Source organism: Scardinius erythrophthalmus (assembly GCF_964197995.2).
Source record: "Scardinius erythrophthalmus genome assembly, chromosome: 4".
Classification (NCBI taxonomy): Eukaryota; Metazoa; Chordata; class Actinopteri; order Cypriniformes; family Leuciscidae; genus Scardinius; species Scardinius erythrophthalmus.
Window position 1 is genome coordinate 9,850,489 of NC_138224.1, and position 22,049 is coordinate 9,872,537.

Sequence of the window (22,049 nt, forward strand, 5' to 3'; positions counted from 1 at the left end):
AGTCCCAATGCTGTTGGACTGAATATCAACTTCTGAACTAACTGATGTATTACTATATCTTATCTGCTGTGTGTAAATGTATATGTCTGTGGATTTCTACCCTTAAGAGGGCAATTTAGGTACAATCCCAATGAAATGAATTCTCTACAAGACGTGAAAGCGACATAGAGCTTTTACCATGTGCAGGTGTTTAAAACCCATGTCCTCCTCCATCTGCTGTTTTCATATATTATTGCAGACACACTTATTGTCCACAAGGGGAGCAGCGGACACACACTATTCTGGTCTGATCTCAGCCTGTGTGTTTAATCAGTAGATAGCCACTATTAGACACAACATTTTAGTCGTAATATCAGCCATTGCACTGGTTTATAGATTTAGACAGTCATTTTGATAAGTAATGGTTTGTCTTGATCTGTCCTATGTTTCAAATACCCAATCATGCTTTATTTTAAAAACTGCTTAAACCTACTTGAACTGACACAACAACACGAGGGCATTGATTGTACTTTAACTGTGAACAAACATGACGCATATCATTATAAATAACTATAGACAGACAAACAGCTACTTTAAACATATAAATAAAACTTACAAAAAGAAGAAAATCGAACCGTATTTTTATGTGTTTACACTTTGAGCATAGTGCCTTTGAGTTCAACACATTTCATCTGTTTTACACCATCAGTTGAGAGCTGATCTGGTTCATTTTCTAAAACTGGTAGATCTATGTTGCTCTGCTGGTCGAGACCGTGACAAAATCATAGATATTTCGGAATATATATGAAATAGATATTTCAGCCTCACCTACAACTGGCCGCCGCCTCCATCATGTCGTTTCAAACTGAAGTGCAGTTTTCCATCCGCTCCTCTAGGCGGCGTCAGCGAGTTTCAGGTTCAGTCTGACAGCTTCTGATGCTTGACAACATGACGCTTGTTACAGTGGCCACAACACGTGCACACCGTTTAAACTATATAAACTGCAGATTACAGTGTTTTAATGTCACTCAACGACACATATTTCAGCCCATAAACAAACAAATCCGACACACGCTGCGATAAAGTTCAGGAAGCAAAGATGTCACGCGAGCGACTCAACTGTCATGTAAGTAAACTAACGTTACAGATAAAGTGCTTTTCTCTTGCTTTATCTGCTTATTAAGACTTTAAGTCATTATTCTGTGCTCTTAAGTCATTATTTACGTTTTTAAGTAGTTATGTGTTGTTGCTTTCTTCTGATATTTCATAGCAGGGCTCATGTCAGTTTATTTAGATTCATATTGTGATGATTGAATGTTGCATTTATTGTGACTATAAAATGAACGAACATGAACTAAAACGCACTAAACGTTCATTTTGTTGTGGTCTTTAACGTTAAGTCTTGTTATTTGACAGTTATGAAGGCTATAATGAAGGTCATCCTCTATGAAGGTTTATCACAGACTTTGTTTACATTCTGCTCTCTTGTTGAACTCACTGTCAGACTTTTAGAAGAACGAATGAATCAGTTGTTTTGCAATGGCTTTATAATCTTTGAATGAATCGCCCTCTGATATTCATATTATAAAGTAAGAATCTTGTTTTCTTCTGTTGTTGCAGTCTTACCTTATATAATAATCTATAATTTAGCTGTTAAATAACTAAATATGACCCGTTAACACTTAGATTTGTGATCCTATTTTTCTTTATTAATTGTTTATGGTGAATTAAACCTAATCGTGACCTTAAAAGTTAACATAACTTTAGTTCTGATCTTTCACTTAAAGTGTTGTTGTTGTTGTTTGACAATTAAGTATGTATGAAACTAGCATGTTTGTCACATCTTCTACTGTTTATCACAGACTTTCTTTACAACCTGCTCTCTTGCTGAACTCACTATCAGACCTTTAGATAAACAAATGTATCTTTAGTTCTTGTGTTACATGTATAAGCTTTAAATGAATCGTCCTCTGATGTATGTGTAATGAAGTAGAATAATGGGGAATCGTGGGTTCTCTTACGAGAGGTTCTCTCGTATTGCGTAGTTAGCTTACGCTACGGGAAAGCCTTTCTTTCTCGAGATACTGAAGCCAAAAATTATCCTTAATTTTTATAATCTTGTCAACGCAGTGCGGCAGCCTGCAGACCTAGGGCAAGCTAACTAGCGTGCCCATTGGCTGCCCTGCGGCAACTGCAGCAGCCTACCGCTGAGCCCTTGGCGTGACGTCACGACCAATGAGCGCGCTTGGCGCGCTTAATGCGTCACAGCCCGCGAAAAGGGGTGTGGCTTAGCGTATATAAACAGGGCTCGGAGGCTGCTTCTCTGATTTCTGTCTTTTCAGCGAAGCTCTTCGCATCGCTGCTCTCTGAGGAAGCCGCCGTCGAAACAAGCGACCAGCACGCCGAGGATCTCAGCCTGAGGACGCCGGCCGCCTTCGCCGCCTTCAGCTTTCCCTGCCTGCTTCGCTATCCGGCGATCATATCCTTTACTGCTCTGTTTTGTATGTGTTTGTGTGTTCGCCCCGCGACACACTTTTGCATCTAAAAGAGCGCGAGGCGTTGTTGCAAATGCCTCGCTCATCCTGTGGCTCGTGCAGAGCCCCGCTCAGCGATGGAGACCGCCACGTGGTTTGCGCTCTCTGCCTGGGCTTCGACCACGCAGCCCGCGCCCTCTCCTCGGGCGGCTGCGAACAGTGTGAGGACTTGCCGATGTCGACCCTGCGGGCTCGACTCGCCATGTTTGACGATCCTCCACCTTCCCCGGCTGCCTCTTCAGGGCCGCGTAAGAAGAAACGCCGCTCTCAAAGGCCTCCAGAGCCGGTGGTTATAGCTGAGCGCTCGCCGGAGCCCCTCCCGCGAGCCTCGCTTTCTCCTTCTCCCCCGCCCTTCACCGACGCGCAGCGGCCGGCTACTGCCCGCACTGCCGTCGCCTCAGGGGATGAAGCAGATGACGCCGCTGACAGCTGCTCTCTGCTTGCTTCGGACAGCGAGGAGTGGTCGGGCTCTCACCGCTCCGCCTCCTCGACTCCTGAGTCTGGCAGGTCCCGCTCCAGTGTCGACGCGGAGCTTATCCGCCTCCTCACCAAAGCGGTCGACCGACTGGGGTTGGACTGGTCCCCACCCAAGGAGCCCGCGCCTAACCGACTCGACGGGTGTTTTCTGCCTAGCCGCCGCCAAGCGCCAGCCTCTAGGTCAGCACCCTTCCTGCCTGAGCTCCACCAGGAGCTGTCGAAGTCGTGGAACGCGCCCTTCTCCGCTAGACTCCGCTCGTCTGTCTCCTCGGCTCTCTCCCAGGTGGACGGGGCCGCCGAGAAAGGCTATACCGGCATCCCTTCCGTTGAGGAAGCGGTGGCAACGCACCTTTGCCCGCCGTCTGCTAGATGGCGCTCAAAGTCTGCCCTGCCGTCTAAAGCCTGCAGGACCACATCAGCTCTCGCCGGCCGCGCATTCGCCGCCTCCGGCCAAGCTGCTTCTGCCCTGCACTCGATGGCTGTTCTTCAGATCCTGCAAGCCGACCTCCTCCGCGAATTGGACGAGAAGGGCTCGGATCATACAGCCTTAACAGATCTGCGCAGCGCGACGGACCTTTCGCTCCGTGCTACTAAGACCGCTGCACAAGCCATCGGCAGATCTATGGCCGCGCTCACCGTCATCGACAGACACTTATGGTTGACGCTGGCGGATATGAGTGAGTCAGAACGCGCTGTCTTCCTCAACGCCCCGCTCTCGCCCACCGGCCTCTTCGGCCCTGCGGTCAGCGGGATTGTGGACCGCTTCTCTGAAGTGCAGAAGGCGTCGCAGGCTATGAATCTCTTCCTGCCTCGCCGCTCGAGCCCAGCCGCAGGCCGCTCTCAAGCTCAGCCTCCTGCGCGCAGCTCCACACAGCGCTCGTCTCGGCCACCAACCACTTCGCAGCGACGCCAGGGCGGCCGCCCTAGGTCGCGCTCGACCAGCCGTCACAGACCGCCGCCCCCCCGGGGTCCGCGTCCCAAGATAACGCTGAAGTCTGAGCCCGCGAAGTCCTCCTAGCACCCGCAGGGAGGAAGAGATGGCTGAGTCCCGCTGCGGCCGGACCGCCATCAAAACGCCCAGCTCTGTCAGTCCCCTCAGTGCAGGCTACTGCAGCAGCTTACACCGCAGCCAACGAGCCAGTAATACCACTCGCTCGCCTGCACACAAACGCCGTTTTTACGGCGGCCCAAATAAATCTCAGAAAGAGTGTAAATTCGGGCTTTCCGGCTCCGGCCGAAGGTGTTGTAAGTGTAGAAAATGTGCCCACTCCCACGTGCTCACTGCTTCACACAAACACGATCCCCATGGTAACGCGTTCAGAGCGCTCTCTCATAAAGCGGTCACACGCCGCTCGAGTAATAAGTGTAGTAAATGTGCCCACAACTCTGTGCTCACATCTACCTGTAACTCGCTCTGCCACTTGGTTACCCCGGGCAACAGCGGCTCAAGCCGAGGGTGTTATAAGTGTAGAAAATGTGCCCACTCCCATGTGCTCACTGCTTCACACAAACAGGGTCCCCATGGTAACGCGTACAGAGCGCTCTCTCATAAAGCGGTCGCAAGCCGCTCGAGTATTAAATGTAGGAAATGTGCCCACAACCTTGTGCTCACACCTACCCGCTGCTCGCTCTGCCAGCCAGTTACCTTGGGTCACGGATCCTCTAAAGCTCCCAAACACTGGCCGTGTCATAAGTGTAAACCCTGCGCCCGCTCACGAGCACGCGCACTCACTTGTAGACATGATAATCCCCACGCCTCTCTCGCGCCTGGGTTGTTTGACAGCAAATCACGCTCCATCCGATGGGACCGAGCTACTGAACGCTGTACAGTCGGCCAATACTGTTTACCAGCCCCCGTGTTCGAGCACCAGCGGCGCGCGCGCCGCGCCTTTCTCTCTGATACAGGCTCCCCATCCCGCGCAGCGCGGCGATCTGAGCCCAGAGACCATTCGACCCCTAGCTATGCATGCGGAAGCATGGGAAGCGATTCAGGGCGCGTCAGAATGGGTGCTGAAAACTATAAAACACGGCTATTCGCTTCAATTCGCTCGTCGCCCTCCGCGCTATACAGCACAGACGGAGACGAGAGTGAGTTCAGAAGCGGCGCACTTGCTTCAAGCAGAAATAGCGAAGCTGCTGCGCAAAGGGGCTATAGAACAGGTTCATCCTTCTTTGAGCGAGTCGGGCTTTTACAGCCGCTACTTCCTCGTGCCCAAGAAGGACGGAGCGTTCAGACCTATTTTAGATCTGAGACATCTGAACAAAGCCCTCATGAGACGGCCGTTCAAGATGATCACAACCAGAAAAATCCTCGCGCAGATTCGCCCAGGAGACTGGTTTATCTCTCTCGATCTAAAAGACGCATACTTTCAGATCCAGATAGCTCCCCGTCACAGGCCATTCTTGAGATTCGCCTTCGAGGGTCGAGTATATCAGTACACAGTCCTGCCGTTCGGCCTGTCTTTGGCACCCCGTACATTTACGAAATGCATGGACACGGCCCTCGCTCCCCTGAGGAAACAGGGAATGCGAATACTGAATTATCTGGACGATTGGCTTATTCTAGCGCAGTCAGAGACGGAACTTGTATCTCACAGAACAGCGCTTCTCAGCCATCTGGAGGAGCTGGGTCTCTCGGTCAACTGGACCAAGAGCTCGCTATCACCCCGTCAGTCAATTTCCTTTCTTGGAATAGAACTGGACTCGGTGGCTATGACGGCCAGACTGTCGGAGCAGCGCGCGCGCCGCATCCGCCTTCTCGCCGCATCCCTCCAAATAGGCAGCCGGGTTCCGCTGAGGACATTCCAGCGTATCCTGGGGCATATGGCCTCAGCTGCAGCAGTGCTCCAGCTGGGTTTACTGCGCATGCGCCCGCTCCAACGCTGGCTGAAAATGCGCGTGCCCCACCGAGCCTGGGCGGCCGGCGGCTTGCGAGTCAGAGTGAATCAGGGATGCATTTCAGCCCTGCAGCCCTGGCTGGCAGCCGAATGGTATCACACAGGAGTGACTATGGGAGTGATTTCACACCGGAAAGTTGTCTCGACAGACGCTTCCAACCTAGGTTGGGGAGCGCTCTTCGAAGGCAGACCGGTCTATGGCCGCTGGTCAGACCAGGAGAATCTCCTACACATAAACTGTCTAGAGATGCTCGCGGTCGAGAAAGCGCTCAAACACTTCCTCCCATTCCTCCACGGTCACCATGTTCTAGTCCGTACGGACAATACATCGGTAGTGGCCTACGTGAATCACCAGGGCGGTGTCAGATCAAAGATGCTCTGCACCCTGGCGGAACGCCTCCTCGTGTGGGCTCAGCACTCTCTGCGCTCGCTGAGAGCCGCGCATGTGCCTGGCCACCTGAACGAGGGCCCCGACAGACTGTCCAGGGACAACGTTCCCCCTGGGGAGTGGTCTCTACACCCCCAAACAGTCCAGTCACTGTGGCGACGGTTCGGCAGAGCGAAAGTCGACCTTTTTGCGTCAAAAGACAACGCTCACTGCCCAGAGTTCTTCTCGAAGAACGAGGACGCGCTGGCCCAGATCTGGCCCAGCGGCCCGTTGTACGCTTTTCCCCCGGTCTCTCTGCTGCCTCAGGTCATCGAGAGAATCAGGGAAGCGCGCCACTCAGTGCTCCTCATAGCCCCATGCTGGGAGAACCAAGCTTGGTTCCCGGATCTAATACAGCTGGCAGACTCAGCCCCCTGGCCGATACCGGTGAGGAGAGACCTCCTCTCTCAAGCACGCGGATCGATATGGCATCCCCATCCAGAGCGCTGGTCTCTGCATGCGTGGAGCCTCAACGATTACACGCTAATCTGCCAGACGGGGTCATGAACACGATCATACAATCTAGAGCCCCCTCTACGAGGCGGCTCTACATGTCGAAATGGTCAGTGTTTAACACATGGTGCACTGCTAAGGGGCTCGATCCACAGACATGTGGGGTATCGCGAGTACTGTGTTTCCTTCAAGAGCTACTGGACGCGGGCAGGTCCCCCTCCACGCTCAAAGTCTATGTTGCGGCCATTTCAGCGCTCTCGGTTTCTGAGCAGGGCCGCGCATTAGGAAGGAACGAGCTCGTCATCCGCTTCCTTAGGGGAGCCAGGAGGATGAACCCCCCGCGACCCCCCTCGGTTCCTATGTGGGATCTCTCTCTGGTCTTGGAGGCCCTGAGAGCGCATCCCTTCGAACCCTTGGAAACTGTGGATATGAAATACCTCACGCTCAAAACCGTTTTTCTGATAGCACTGTCGTCAGTCAAACGAGTGGGAGACCTTCACGCGTTATCTGTTAACGCCGCGTGCCTCGAGTTCGGACCTAATGACTCCAAAGTCATTCTCAGACCGAGGCATGGGTACGTTCCAAAAATTTTGGGCACTCCCTTCAGAGCACAGGTCATTTCCCTCTCAGCCCTGCCGACGCACGGCAGCGAGGCCGATAGTAATCTCCTCTGCCCGGTCAGGGCGTTGAGAAACTACATTTCACGGTCCGCCGCTTTCAGGCGCTCGGATCAGCTCTTTGTTTCGTTTGGTGGGCGCACCAAGGGTCTCGCCGCCTCGAAACACAGCCTGTCCAGATGGATAGTGGACGCTATTGCTGCTGCTTATGCGTCTAAAGACCTGCAGTGCCCATTGGGCGTTCGAGCTCATTCCACTAGAGGCATGGCCTCGTCGTGGGCATGGTCCAGCGGGATTCCCATTCATGACATTTGTGCAGCGGCAGGCTGGGCCTCCCCCTCCACGTTTGTTAGGTTTTACAACCTGGATGTTCCCGCCTTGCAGGCGAAAGTCTTATCAGTCTAAGTCTTGCGTATGCCAGCCCACTATCTGTGCGCGGGCTACGTTGTGTGATTTAGCTCTACTGGTTGAGCTGCACTATACAGGGAATTGGCAGTTAGGACCGGCCGTGCCGCTCCTAACCCCCTAGTGTGTGCTTATGTACGGCGCTAGCCCTCTTCGGGCTGCCCGGCTCTCCGCTATCACGTTCCCCGGGCTCTCCCTGGGACTCATTCAGTGGATGCTGGGCGCGCACGGCGTTGACAAGGGCGTTCCCGTAGCGTAAGCTAACTACGCAATACGAGAGAACCTCTCGTAAGAGAACGTTTCGGTTACTCACGTAACCTCTGTTCTCTCTAGAAGAGGGAACGAGTATTGCGTAGCCCGCCGTGCTCGCGCCACGAGCTCATTTCGCTTCATGCGACAGAAACCAGAGAAGCAGCCTCCGAGCCCTGTTTATATACGCTAAGCCACACCCCTTTTCGCGGGCTGTGACGCATTAAGCGCGCCAAGCGCGCTCATTGGTCGTGACGTCACGCCAAGGGCTCAGCGGTAGGCTGCTGCAGTTGCCGCAGGGCAGCCAATGGGCACGCTAGTTAGCTTGCCCTAGGTCTGCAGGCTGCCGCACTGCGTTGACAAGATTATAAAAATTAAGGATAATTTTTGGCTTCAGTATCTCGAGAAAGAAAGGCTTTCCCGTAGCGTAAGCTAACTACGCAATACTCGTTCCCTCTTCTAGAGAGAACAGAGGTTACGTGAGTAACCGAAACGTTTTGTCTCTGTTGTTGGTAGTTGTCGTACTATATTTAATAATCCAGTTTGTTAATAGAAATAGTTGATGTGTGTAGTGTATGTCTGCTGCTTCATGGTTTTGTAGAGCTGCAGTGAAACGAAAATGAAAACTGTCATATATACAGTCCAGAACCAGGCTAAAACCATTAAACCCGTCTTTTAGCATTACTCGTGTTTAAAGTCTTCTCTTAATTTTAATTGTATTAAAAGATTATTGTTGATACAGTATTACTGAGGAGATATAATATAATCAGTAATATATATATATATATATATATATATATATATATATATTTACATTGTACTGCTTTAGGCTTTCAATTTATTGCATTTCCATCTATTAACTAGTCTTTAGACAAAAGCCCTAATCAGACGGTAATTGTTTCTCATGGGGTCATAAGGTATTTGCAACATTTATAGGGGTTAGTCTGTGATTTTTTTGCCGTTTAACTATATAGTTAGTTATATTTGAGCTTTCACATTCTCATTTGAGATGTAGAATATGGAGTAATGTCTTTTTTTATTTATGTCTTTCCTCACAGAAGGAATGTGTTTGGTGCATTACATGCAGTCATCAGAAGCAGAGCTCTCGGACGTGTGGACACATTCACTGTAATGATGGACTTCTGCTGATGGACAGGTAATGTATATGTGTGTGTTACTGTGCTAAACATGTAGGTTCCCATCATTTTCTTTTCGAAGGGTCTCCCCCTTTGAAAAGCAAATGATGAAAACCTAAACAGGTGGGGAAGGGACGAGGGTGCGGAATTTTTTATAAATAATTTTTTTTTTTTTTTTCGTTCTGTCCAAAAGTATAACCCCTGCTGGTGACTGTGCTGGAAGCTCCGGGGGGAGACCGCTCTGGTATCCCCCTCCTTTGGGCGCGCCACTCATACACACACCACATTCACTCATATCGCAGAGATCTGGCTGGGATCAAACCAGCAACCTCTGAAACCGTGAGGCAGCGCTCTTACCTGTGAGCCACAGATCTCTTGCTGAGACATGTGCTGGAACTTATATTTCACTTTTCACCTGGATGAGGCCTGAGAGTTTCCAATAAAGCAGTTAAAGTGAGATTTGAATCTGTGTCTTCATCACAGCCTTATCCTCAGAGAGTGTGTGTTTATCCACTCACCCATCATGGATTTTGTGACAATGACTGCTTTTCAGGACAATTTGTCTAATGAGAACTATTGAAAGTCAGGGATTTGAACTCAGGACGCTGTGATTGAAACACAACTCTTTATCTCCTGAGCCACTGAGACGGCTGATGTGGTGAGTGATTTGAACAGGTTTGATCCACAGCTTTGTGTTAAATGATGAATAACTTTAACAAACGTAGGGATTGAACAAGGACTTTCTGGTTGGTAAGAGAGACAACTATCCGCTGAGCCACAGAGATTGTGATGTAAAGATGTTGTTTTAGATTTAAAGTTTATCTTAGCGTGTTTAAGCTGGGTAAAAGATGATCATCATTGAGTGATAATTCATTGACTACTCAGTCCAGAAAGTATCACTTTAGATTTATTATTCAGTTATGAGAAAACCAGATCTATTCTTGTAGAAATGTTTTTTATTTCTATAGGAGTCATGTGTGAATTACTATTTGACATTTGACATTGAAATATGCAAACTGATATATGCGCTAAATATACGCTGTAATAAATGTATTATCATTTAAGTTATTCATTGTATCAACTGTATGAGTATCTGTGTGTGAATTTTGTTGTGTCCTATTGTATTTCTAAATCAATAAATATGCAAAAAAGTCAATCTAAAATGATTTTCGCCCTCCTGTGGTGATTTGTGTAAACTACACTGCAGCAAATCGAGTCTCGTAAAAAATTTAATTGTTTCGCCCTCCTGTGGCGATTTGTGTGAATAACACCGCCGCAAATCGAGTCTAATGAACTTAAATGGGATTTTTCTTCTGTCGTCTATATTCTTCTATTAAAATATATATATATATATACATATATATATATATATATATATATATACATATATATACATATATATATATATATATATATATATATACATATATATACATATATATATATATATATATATATATATATATATATATATATACACATAGATATAGATATATATATATATATATATATATATATATATATATATATATATATATATATATATATATATACACACAAAAGACCAGGCTTTCTCATTCAAAGGCAAAGCATTATTTTCTGCGCCACAGAGCTTGTCTAATGCATCTGTGGGATTTAAACATGTTTCTGTTGCTGCTTCATGACTCTTTGTCTCAGATGTGATCTCGCCACTATAGTCCGACAGTAAAGTGCAGTTCTTCATCCGCTCCACTAGCGGCAGAAGCGGGTTTCTCCTTCAGTCTGACGCTTCGGCTGCTTGACAACATGACGCTTGATGACAATCACAACAACACGTGCAGATCCTGCAGATGAGATGACAGCTCTTAATGTTACTTTAACAGCACATACTCCAGCTCAACTGCAAATAAAGTCGACACACAGACGGATAAAATGAGGGAACCGAGTATGACACAAGACTCACCTGTAAGTAACTTTTAGCATGAAGTCAGTTTCTCTTGTCATTTGACTTTCACGCACTATATTGCAAGTCAGTCTCTAGTTGTAGCGTTACCTTTTTAATCTTTGAATGAATCGCCCTCTGATATTCACACTATAAAGTGGAATAAGAAGGACTCAGTAATATCGCATGTGAGAGTCAGCAGGAGTTGTGTCTTGTGTGAAGCTCTGATGTTCTCCTGCTGCCTCATGCTCTTCTTCTACTACTTCCTGTTATGACTGGTTTAAGAGAGTAAAACACTGCCTTTAAAATGGTATTTTAATTAAAATGTCATAATATTACTACAAGCACGAAACAATAAAATAAAGAGCAGTGACTAGAAACTTTGCAATTGGTTTTCTTTGCATAGCATTTCTAACATTAGAGTTAGTTTTTCGTTCTGTGTGTTCAGTGTTTTCATCATTGTGTGGCCTGTAAGACAGTAATTGAATTAATAGCATCATGAGATGACTTTCTTTACAACCTGCACTCTTGCTGAACTCATTGTCAGAACTTTAGATAAACAAATGAATCGGTAGATCTTGTTACATGTATGAAGGAGAATAATAAGGAATCGTGGTTTTAGTCTCTGTTGTTGTTAGTTGTCTTACTGTATGTAATAATCTAGTGGATTGATGCTTGTTAATAGCTTAAGTGTGTGTGTGTGTAGTGTCTGTCAGGGATCAGTCTATGTGCGGGGAACATGTCTTTTAGGATTACTGTGGTTTGAAGGAAGGTTTCTTCATCTCAAAGTTATAACTCCACTTGGGCAGTTCTTTACAATTGAAATGTTTAAGCATCAAGCGTCAGCTCTCACACTGAAGGGTGGAAAGTAGGCTTTTTTTCCTGTTATATTCAGTTTTCTTATCCTTTTGTAGCCTGTAAAACTGTCATTCAAATAATAGCATCATTTAAACTGAGAACAAATCATTTTCATATATTTTCACACAGGTTTACTAAAACGCACTAAACGTTCATTTTGTTGTGGTCTTTAACGTTAAGTCTTGTTATTTGACAGTTATGAAGGCTATAATGAAGGTCATCCTCTATGAAGGTTTATCACAGACTTTGTTTACATTCTGCTCTCTTGTTGAACTCACTGTCAGACTTTTAGAAGAACGAATGAATCAGTTGTTTTGCATTGCCTTTATAATCTTTGAATGAATCGCCCTCTGATATTCATATTATGAAGTATGAATCGTGTTTTTTCTGTCGTTGCAGTCTAACCTTAGGTAAAAATCTATTGCCGTAGATTTGTGATCTTATTTTTCTTTATTAATTGTTTATGGTGAATTAAACCTCATCTTGACCTTAAAAGTTCCAAATAATGTTTGCTCTTTTTTGGTCAGCACTCAGGACTGAATGAGGGTGTTTGTTTCTATTTCTAATGTTCCTGTAGTTCTGGGGCCTGTAAGACAGTAACTTAATTAAAAGAACAGTAGATTAAACCAAAATATTATTATTGATTCAGCATTCATACTATGTATTATATATTTTACACTGTACAGCTTTAGGACTTCAATTTATGTAGTCAATTACATTTAGCCTAACTATTATATAGACTAACTTTTAGATTGTGATGTTTTAGTTATTCAGTATGTAGTAATGTTTGTGTTTGTGTTTCCTCTACAGAATACAGGATGTGTTTGGAGCGTCCAGTCATCAGAAGCAGAGCTCTGGGACGTGTGGACAGACATTCACTGTAATGATGGACTTCTGCTGATGGACAGGTAAGACTTCTAACGTGTGAATGTTGTTGTTTGGCGCTAAACATGTAGGTTACCATCATTTTCTTTTTGGAGGGTCACCCCTTTACAAAGCAAATGATGGGAACCTAAATAGGTGGGGAAGGTACGGCGGGCCAAAATTTTTAGACAGCTAATTTTTTTTTTCATTGTATAAAGAAGCATAACCGCTGCTGGACATCGTAACGGGGTTCGGGGGGGGACCCGAAACATCCCCGCCCCTTCACACATACACCATTCACTCATATCGCGGAGATCTGGCTGGGATCAAACCAGCAACCTCTGAAACCGTGAGGCAGCGCTCTTACCTGTGAGCCACAGATCTCTTGCTGAGACATGTGCTGGAACTTATATTTCACTTTTCGCCTGTGACGATTACAATAAATCAGGCTGAGGTGGGGATTGAACCCACGCTCCCATCTACCGTGTGTTTAGCCACTTGCGCCACTGTGGCTTTCACGTTGAGAGTTGGTGTTTTTGGCCATTTTGTTCGATATAATCAGAACAATTTAACACAAGCAAGAATGGGATTTGAACTCAGAGCTCCTCGATTAAAGCCCAACGCTCTATTAACTGAGCCACTAAGTCTGTTTAGTTAGAGGATGCTCTGGATGAATTTTTATTGCGAGTTTTGCTTTATTTAATGGAAAAGGCAGCAGTTCAGTGATTGGCTGGGATCGAACCAGCAACCTCTGAAACCGTGAGGCAACGCTCTTACCTGTGAGCCACAGATCTCTCCAGTGCAACCTATCAGCCGAGAAGTCTTTCAGACTTATTATTGGTGTCTAGGGCCTTTTCTTTGATATAACTATCGATAACAATTTAATTTAAATTGCTGGGAGCGCAGACTGAGGAGGGATTTGAACCTTAACTTCAGCGCTCTCTTAGCATCACAGAACGTGTGTTTTGCCACTTGCGCCACTGTGGCTTTCACACTGAGAGTTGGTGTTTTGGCCACTTTGTTTGATATAATCACAATGATTTAACACAAACAGAGAGAGTTTTGAACTCTGATCTCCTTGATTAAAGCCCAACACTTTATCAACTGAACCAATGATTCTGTTGAGCTGAAAGGTGTTATGGACGGGTTTTTGTATTTGATGGAAAAGTCAGCAGTTTGGGATTTGAACTCAGACTCTCATGTTTGAAGGCAATTGATTGTCCTCTGCACCACAGAAGATCTGATGAGGTGTGGCTTGTTTTTGGGTCATGTGTGAATTTGAATTATTAAGAAAGGTAAACAATTTTTGTCTAGACATTTCTTAAACGTTTTAATTTTTTTGCATCTTTGTTTTCCAAGCTGTCAATTTTTGCAGGTTTATAAATATGATTCACCTAATCATTTCTAGCATTATTTTGTGTTTATTTGTATGAAATAATTTCAATGTTTCGACTGTATTTGAGCAACTTTTTAATGTTTTTTGTTTTTTTTATTCTTAGGACAGCAGAGCAGAGATGGGAAAGTAAGGGAGTGTGATCAAGACATGTCAGGACTCTAACACCGGTGAGTCTACAGCTCTTATATGTAACACTGCTTCATGCAGCTTTGAAACTTTTACCAATCGTTTGTTTGAATCAGTGGTTCAGAGCACATGTCAAACTGGCATTTGATTGCTGCAAAACAATGCTTCGCCACTTCATACTGTTTAGAACAAAGATCTTCAATCCTGCTCCTGGAGGGCCACTGTCCTGCAGAGTTTAGTTCCAGCCTGCTTCAGCACACCTGCCTTAGAATATTCAAGCGATTCTGAAGAGCTTGATGAGCTGATTCAGGTGTGTTTGATTAGGGTTGGAACTAAACTTTGCAGGACAGTGAGCTCCAGGAGCAGGATTGAAAACCTCTGGTTTAGAAACATGTTTCACCACTAGGTGGCGTTAACCTGGTAAACTCATGAATTAGCAGCTAATATAGAGTTTTAACTGATCTCAGGTCACTTTTATAGTTTAGGTTCAGTTTTAGTGACAAACGTGTGTAGAAAAATGTAGAGTGAAAGTTAATTGTACTTTACTGGCCTGATTAGCCAAGCCCTCCTAAAAACACACAAAACAAGCAAGCCTTACGAATTAATAAAACACTTCATACTTCATATTTAATGGGATTTAATGATTTGTACATTTATTTAATAACAATGGAAACATCTGCAATCGGTTTGTAAAAGGTGTCAATTCATGTTTGCACTGCATTCTTATTACATTTACCTGACCAGCAGGTGTCGTCAACTTAATTATTTAAAACCAAGAATTATACCCACTTTCCCACTCACTACCTCTTGTGTGTTCTCGAACAGACAGAAAAAGACATTCTCCTACGCTCCGGGTTTGAAGAGGTCATGGACAATCACCCGACACAGTCTAAACTGAGAGCGGTAAGAACGTCTTGTTTTCCCACATGCTGTTTAGGCAAATAAACCTCAGTTTAGGACTTAAGTTCAAACAGACATCATCAGAAGGTGACATGCTAAATATAGGGCCTGTCCCAATACCAACACTTGAGTCTGATGTATTTCCTGTATTTGGCCCAAGTGTTTGTGAAGATCGTGTGTGTGTGTGGAATTTTTCTTATTCAAAGTTCTCACTTACATCATAGTGGTGTGAAATTAAGTAAAGTTTTAAATGCCTGTTCAGTCGTCCCTATGTAACAGACAACACATTTAGTAATTGTGATGCTTCTAGTATTAAAAAGCAGTTGCACTTTACCAAAGCAAATTTTATGTAACATCTAATTAAAGTTTTTCTCAACATCTTGAGATTTTGTGCTATTGAGTTCCATGATGAATGATGGGATACGCTTTAAATATCGCTCTGATGTGGTGTTAGAGATAATGTGGATTTAGTGTCCATTAAGAGCAATGAGCTTTGGCATTTATTAGACCCAGGACAGTCTTGTACATTTAACTTCCTGTCAAGTGCCCAGGACTGCAAATGTGTGTATTGGGACAGGCCAGTAATCAACGTCATGAGGTAGGTTGTGAGTACAAGCAAGGCTTCATCAGTGAGGATATGGTGAAGAACCACCTTCCTCCACCCAGAGATGACACACTCATCCTCCTCCCATGATTCAGTTCTCATGCAAACCTGTATTTCTCGATCCTGCTCCAGCACTGCACATTTTTGTCTCCCTTATTTAATACATCTGATCTGATGCAAATCATCAACTCGTTTTCAGAGCTGCATGAACTAAAACTGCTATTAAATAAGAGAGACAAACAGAATGTGCAGCGCTGTGGTTCCCAGGACTGGAGTTGAGCTCTACAAACAGTCATCACTGTAGATCCACTCCAACAGAAGTCGTCTAATAAGAAAAAAAATCAAGAGGTTATTTACCAGATGTTGCATTGATTTGAAAGTGCATGATCCCATAAATGCTGTATTTAGTCAGTAAAAACAAATTGTAGGACAAATAATGTATCATCCATGACCTGTTTGCAGATTACTTGTCTCCATGGCCAAACATTTCCGCAATAATTTGCATTGACCGATATTATACTTCATAGAAATTCAGATTTCAGCTTGTTTAACTGTGTTTAAATGCAGTCTAAAATCATCTCTAGCTCATAGAGACACATTCTCTGCCTTCAATGGCTAAATGAATCATGTTTTGAACAAATCAGTTAAATGAATGATTCTTGAGTCACTCACTTGTTTCGTTACTGAATGAATGTCACTTTATCGCCAACTACTGGCGTCTCGATGTAACCTGCAGAAAGAGTCGATGTAAAATCTCCAGCAATAATCTGACAGTCTGTCTGGAACTCAGACACAAAAGTCCCAATGCTGTTGGACTGAATATCAACTTCTGAACTAACTGATGTATTACTATATCTTATCTGCTGTGTGTAAATGTATATGTCTGTGGATTTCTACCCTTAGGACGGCAATTTAGGTACAATCCCAATGAAATGAATTCTCTACAAGACGTGAAAGCGACATAGAGCTTTTACCATGTGCAGGTGTTTAAAACCCATGTCCTCCTCCATCTGCTGTTTTCATATATTATTGCAGACACACTTATTGTCCACAAGAGGAGCAGCGGACACACACTATTCTGGTCTGATCTCAGCCTGTGTGTTTAATCAGTAGATAGCCACTATTAGACACAACATTTTTTTTTTAGTCATAATATCAGCCATTTCACTGGTTTATAGATTTAGACAGTCATTTTGATAAATATTAATAATAATAGTAATGATTTGTCTTGATCTGTCCTATGTTTCAAATACCCAATCATGCTTTATTATAAAAACTGCTTAAACCTACTTGAACTGACACAACAATACGAGGGCATTGATTGTACTTTTAACTGTGAACAAACATGATGCATATCATTATAAATAACTATAGACAGACAAACAGCTACTTTAAACATATACATAAAACTTACAAAAAGGAGAAAATCGAACCGTATTTTATGTTTACACTTTCAACACATGTTTGAGTTCGACACATTTCATCTGTTTTACCCCATCAGTTGAGAGCTGATCTGGTTCATTTTCTAAAACTGGTAGATTCATGTTGCTCTGCTGGTCGAGACCGTGACAAAATCATAGATTTTTCAGAAAATATATGAAATAGATATTTCAGCCTCACCTACAACTGGCCGCCGCCTCGATCATGTCGTTTCAAACTGAAGTGCAGTTTTCCATCCGCTCCTCTAGGCGGCGTCAGCGAGTTTCAGGTTCAGTCTGACAGCTTCTGATGCTTGACAACATGACGCTTGTTACAGTGGCCACAACACGTGCACACCGTTTAAACTATATAAACTGCAGATAACAGTGTTTTAATGTCACTCAACGACACATATTTCAGCCCATAAACAAACAAATCCGACACACGCTGCGATAAAGTTCAGGAAGCAAAGATGTCACGCGAGCGACTCAACTGTCATGTAAGTAAACTCTACAGATAAAGTGCTTTTCTCTCGCATTATCTTCTTATTAAGACTTTAAGTTATTATTCTGTGCTCTTAAGTCATTATTTACGTTTTTAAGTAGTTATGTGTTGTTGCTTTCTTCTGATATTTCATAGCAGGGCTCATGGCAGTTTATTTAGATTCATATTGTGATGATTGAACGTTGCATTTATTGTGACTATAAAATGAACGAACATGAACTAAAACGCACTAAACGTTCATTTTGTTGTGGTCTTTAACGTTAAGTCTTGTTATTTGACAGTTATGAAGGCTATAATGAAGGTCATCCTCTATGAAGGTTTATCACAGACTTTGTTTACATTCTGCTCTCTTGTTGAACTCACTGTCAGACTTTTAGAAGAACGAATGAATCAGTTGTTTTGCAATGGCTTTATAATCTTTGAATGAATCGCTCTCTGATATTCATATTATGAAGTATGAATCGTGTTTTTTCTGTCGTTGCAGTCTAACCTTAGGTAAAAATCTTTTACCTATAATCTATTAAATAACTATGACCCGTTAACACTTAGATTTGTGATCTTATTTTTCTTTATTAACTGTTTATAGTGAATTAAACCTAATCATGACCTTAAAAGTTCCAAATAATGTAGAAATTACATTAAACAAAAAAAAACATGTTTTTTTTTTTTTGTTTTTTTTTTTGTCAGCACTCAGGACTGAATGAGGGTGTTTGTTTCTATTTCTTATGTTCCTGTAGTTCTGGGGCCTGTAAGACAATAACTTAATTATAAGAACAGTAGATTAAACCAAAATATTATTATTGATTCAGCATTCCTACTATGTATTATATTTTTCTCTCTGTACAGCTTTAGGACTTTAATTTATGTAACCGATGACATTTAACTATTGTTTAGACATTAAATTGTGATGTTTTAGTTATTCAGTATGTAGTAATGTTTGTGTTTATGTTTCCTCTACAGAATACAGGATGTGTTTGGAGCGTCCAGTCATCAGAAGCAGAGCTCTGGGACGTGTGGACAGACATTCACTGTAATGATGGACTTCTGCTGATGGACGGGTAAGACTTCTAACGTGTGAATGTTGTTGTTTGGCGCTAAACATGTAGGTTCCCATCATTTTCTTTTTGGAGGGTCATCCCTTTACAAAGCAAATGATGGGAACCTAAATAGGTGGGGAAGGTACGGCGGGCCAAAATTTTTAGACAGCTAATTTTTTTTTTCATTATATCAAGAAGCATAACCGCTGCTGGACATCGTGACGGGGTTCGGGGGGGGACCCGAAACATCCCCGCCCCTTCACACATACACCATTCACTCATATCGCAGAGATCTGGCTGGGATTGAACCAGCAACCTCTGAAACCGTGAGGCAGCGCTCTTACCTGTGAGCCACAGATCTCTTGCTGAGACATGTACTGGAACATATATTTCACTTTTCACCTGTGACGACTACAATAAATCAGGCTGAGGTGGGGATTGAACCCATGTTTCCAGCACAACCTTGTCCCCAACTAACGTGTGTTTAGCCACTTGCGCCACTGTGGCTTTCACGTTGAGAGTTGGTGTTTTTGGCCATTTTGTTCGATATAATCAGAACAATTTAACACAAGCAAGAATGGGATTTGAACTCAGAGCTCCTCGATTAAAGCCCAACGCTCTATTAACTGAGCCACTAAGTCTGTTTAGTTAGATGATGCTCTGGATGAATTTTTATTGCGAGTTTTGCTTTATTTTATGGAAAAGGCAGCAGTGGTGAGTTTGGCTGGGATTGAACCAGCAACCTCTGAAACCGTGAGGCAGCGCTCTTACCTGTGAGCCACAGATCTCTTGCTGAGACATGTGCTGGAACTTATATTTCACTTTTCACCTGGATGAGGCCTGAGATTTTACAATAAATCAGGCTGAGGTGGGGGATTGAACTCACGCCTCCAGTGCAACCTATCAGCCGAGAACGTGTGTTTAGCCACTTGCACCACTGTGGCTTTTACGTTGAGAGTTGGTGTTTTGGCCACTTTGTTTGATATAATCACAACAATTTAACCAGCAAGAATGGGATTCGAACTCTGATTTCCTTGATTAAAGCCCAACACTTTATCAACTGAACCACTGAGTCTGTTGGGTTCAAGGGCTTTATGGATGGGTTTTTATTGAGAGTTTTGTTTTATTTGATGGAAAAAAGCAGCAGGTCTGGGGTTTGAACCCATGCCTCCAGCACAACCTTGTCTATAACTAATGTGTGTTTAACCACTTGCACCACTGTGGCTTTCACAATTATAGGTGCCTGGGTCCTTTTCTATGATATAACAACTATCAATAAAATTTTTATTTAAATTGCTGGGAGCGCAGACTGAGGAAGGATTTGAACCGTAACTTCAGCGCTCTCTTACCATCACAGAACGTGTGTTTAGCCACTTGCACCACTCTATAATCAGAATAATTTCACACAAACAAGAGAGGGTTTTGAACTCTGGTCTCCTTGATTAAAGCCCAACACTTATCAACTGAACCACTGAGTCTGTTGAGCTGGAAGGTGTTATGGATGGGTTTTTATTGAGAGTTTTGTTGTATTTGATGGAAAAGTCAGCAGTTTGGGATTTGAACTCAGACTCTCATGTTTGAAGGCAAATGATTATCCTCTGCACCACAGAAGATCTGATGAGATGTGGCTTGTTTTTGGGTCATGTGTGATTTTTTTTTGTCAAGAAAGGTAAATAATTAGGCTACTGCATCTGCGGGATTTGAAGAGGTCTCTGTTGTAGTTTTGTTCTTCAAAGACTCATGTTTAAACAACACATCATCAAGGCTAGCATGTAAAACTACAAGGGTTTGTCTCACTCCACTGTGCTTGAAGGGGTTATTTTTTGTTACATGGAAACATTAGAAAATGTGGCATTTGAATTCAGACTTTAATGTTGGGAAAACCAAAAGTTAGCCTCTGAACCACAAAGCTGTTTTTTGTTTTTTTTTTTGTTTTGTGGTAATGTAATACTAGTTTTCAAGCTTGGTCAGTTTTAATAACTTAAATTAATTAATAATTCCTAGCACAATAACTGTGTGTATATATGGTGCCTTTTTGTATTTATTGACTGAATTGAAGATGGACTCAAACCTGTCTCCATGAGCTCTTATGTGTGTTAGTGATGGTCACAGCTACCCATTAAAACATCCACTAATCCATGTGCTTATGATTAAATCGGCATCCTTTTAACTAAAACAATTCATTATCCTCTGCTGGGAGTCCTACCGACTTCATCAATGCTCATCTCAACTTGAGCCTCATATCAGGCAGGACGAGAGAGACGCCCAGTGCTCTGTATTTGTCATGACAAGTGGAACATTGTTCCAAAATTATGTTATCGCACAAAGTGAAAAGTATTATTCTAATCAATGAAAAAAATCATAGTCATTCCATAGTCAACTAAAATAAGTATCTAATTAATTAAAATGAATGACCATTAACACAACTTTGAGATGTATGATTTTTTATTTTGTTTTTTATAGTATGACAAAGAAAAGGTCATGAAAATCATTACTAATCATTACAAAAAAACTTGTAACTATTAAACTGACAATAGAAAAAATTGTGATTTATGTAACAATATCACAATGAAACTCTTATAAAAATGACACATTTTAAAATAAAATAAAAACTTTATTTTCTTATGAACATTTTGTGAAATATTTTGTGTGACATGAAAAAACTTTGCTAAATGTGTATTTCACAGGCTCTACAGGCAGGTGGCAGGTCAAACTCATGCAAGTGGGCAGAGCCACTGAATCTTAAACTGTGACAGGTCAGTAAATTTCACAGGATTCTATAACATGAAACTCTTTTAGTATAATAATTGCTTCAAACCATATAACTAGTATCAAACCTTCCGATTCCATTGAGTACTAATAAAAATGGGCCACAGATTTATTTAAAATTTTCAGTAAAAATGTGCTCCTGTGTTATAAAATACAGTTTGTTGTTCAGTAAATGTCCAGATTAATGCAGCTTGAGCACACAATGTGGTTTGGGCAGCAGGACTGCAAGGCAAGTTTATTTATATAGCACATTTCATACACAATGGCAATTCAAAGTGCTTTACATAGAAGAAATTAAAATAATAAAAAGAAATAAGAATAATTATTCTTTATTCTTTTTATTATTTTAATTATTCAAGGGTGCCCGCTTGGGTTGGTTTGAGGAGGAAGGGGAGGTTGAAGGCAGGGCCAAAGGTCTGTTGACAGCACTTCGGCTGCCGAGGTGGTCCAGGGAGCTTCTCAACACTTGCTGTGCAC

General features: G+C 43.2%; 1 protein-coding gene and 2 long non-coding RNA genes across 4 annotated transcripts in view; 2 read left to right on the forward strand and 1 right to left on the reverse strand.

The window, feature by feature from the left end:
• The first annotated feature begins 874 nt into the window (after positions 1 to 874).
• On the forward strand, positions 875 to 10,333 carry LOC308689119. The gene is made up of 3 exons (XR_014029955.1): positions 875 to 1,105; positions 9,097 to 9,194; positions 9,368 to 10,333. It is a non-coding gene; the product is annotated as an uncharacterized lncRNA (long non-coding RNA).
• A 618-nt stretch (positions 10,334 to 10,951) lies between these two features.
• tmem178bb (transmembrane protein 178Bb) overlaps positions 10,952 to 22,049 on the forward strand; it is a 118,304-nt gene continuing 107,206 nt past the window's right edge. The window contains exons 1-6 of one of the 2 annotated variants that reach the window (XM_081362681.1): positions 10,952 to 11,118; positions 12,764 to 12,861; positions 14,317 to 14,380; positions 15,165 to 15,242; positions 18,727 to 18,824; positions 21,491 to 21,559. The gene's annotated coding sequence lies outside the window, so the exon portion shown is untranslated. Of the gene's footprint in view, positions 11,119 to 12,763; positions 12,862 to 14,316; positions 14,381 to 15,164; positions 15,243 to 17,554; positions 17,762 to 18,726; positions 18,825 to 21,490; positions 21,560 to 22,049 lie in introns of those variants that run through there. The other variant, XM_081362682.1, reaches the window with a different exon arrangement.
• On the reverse strand, positions 14,943 to 17,566 carry LOC308689120. Its single transcript, XR_014029956.1, has 4 exons — positions 17,464 to 17,566; positions 16,818 to 16,937; positions 16,516 to 16,573; positions 14,943 to 16,168 (listed from the first exon to the last, which is right to left on the reverse strand). It is a non-coding gene; the product is annotated as an uncharacterized lncRNA (long non-coding RNA).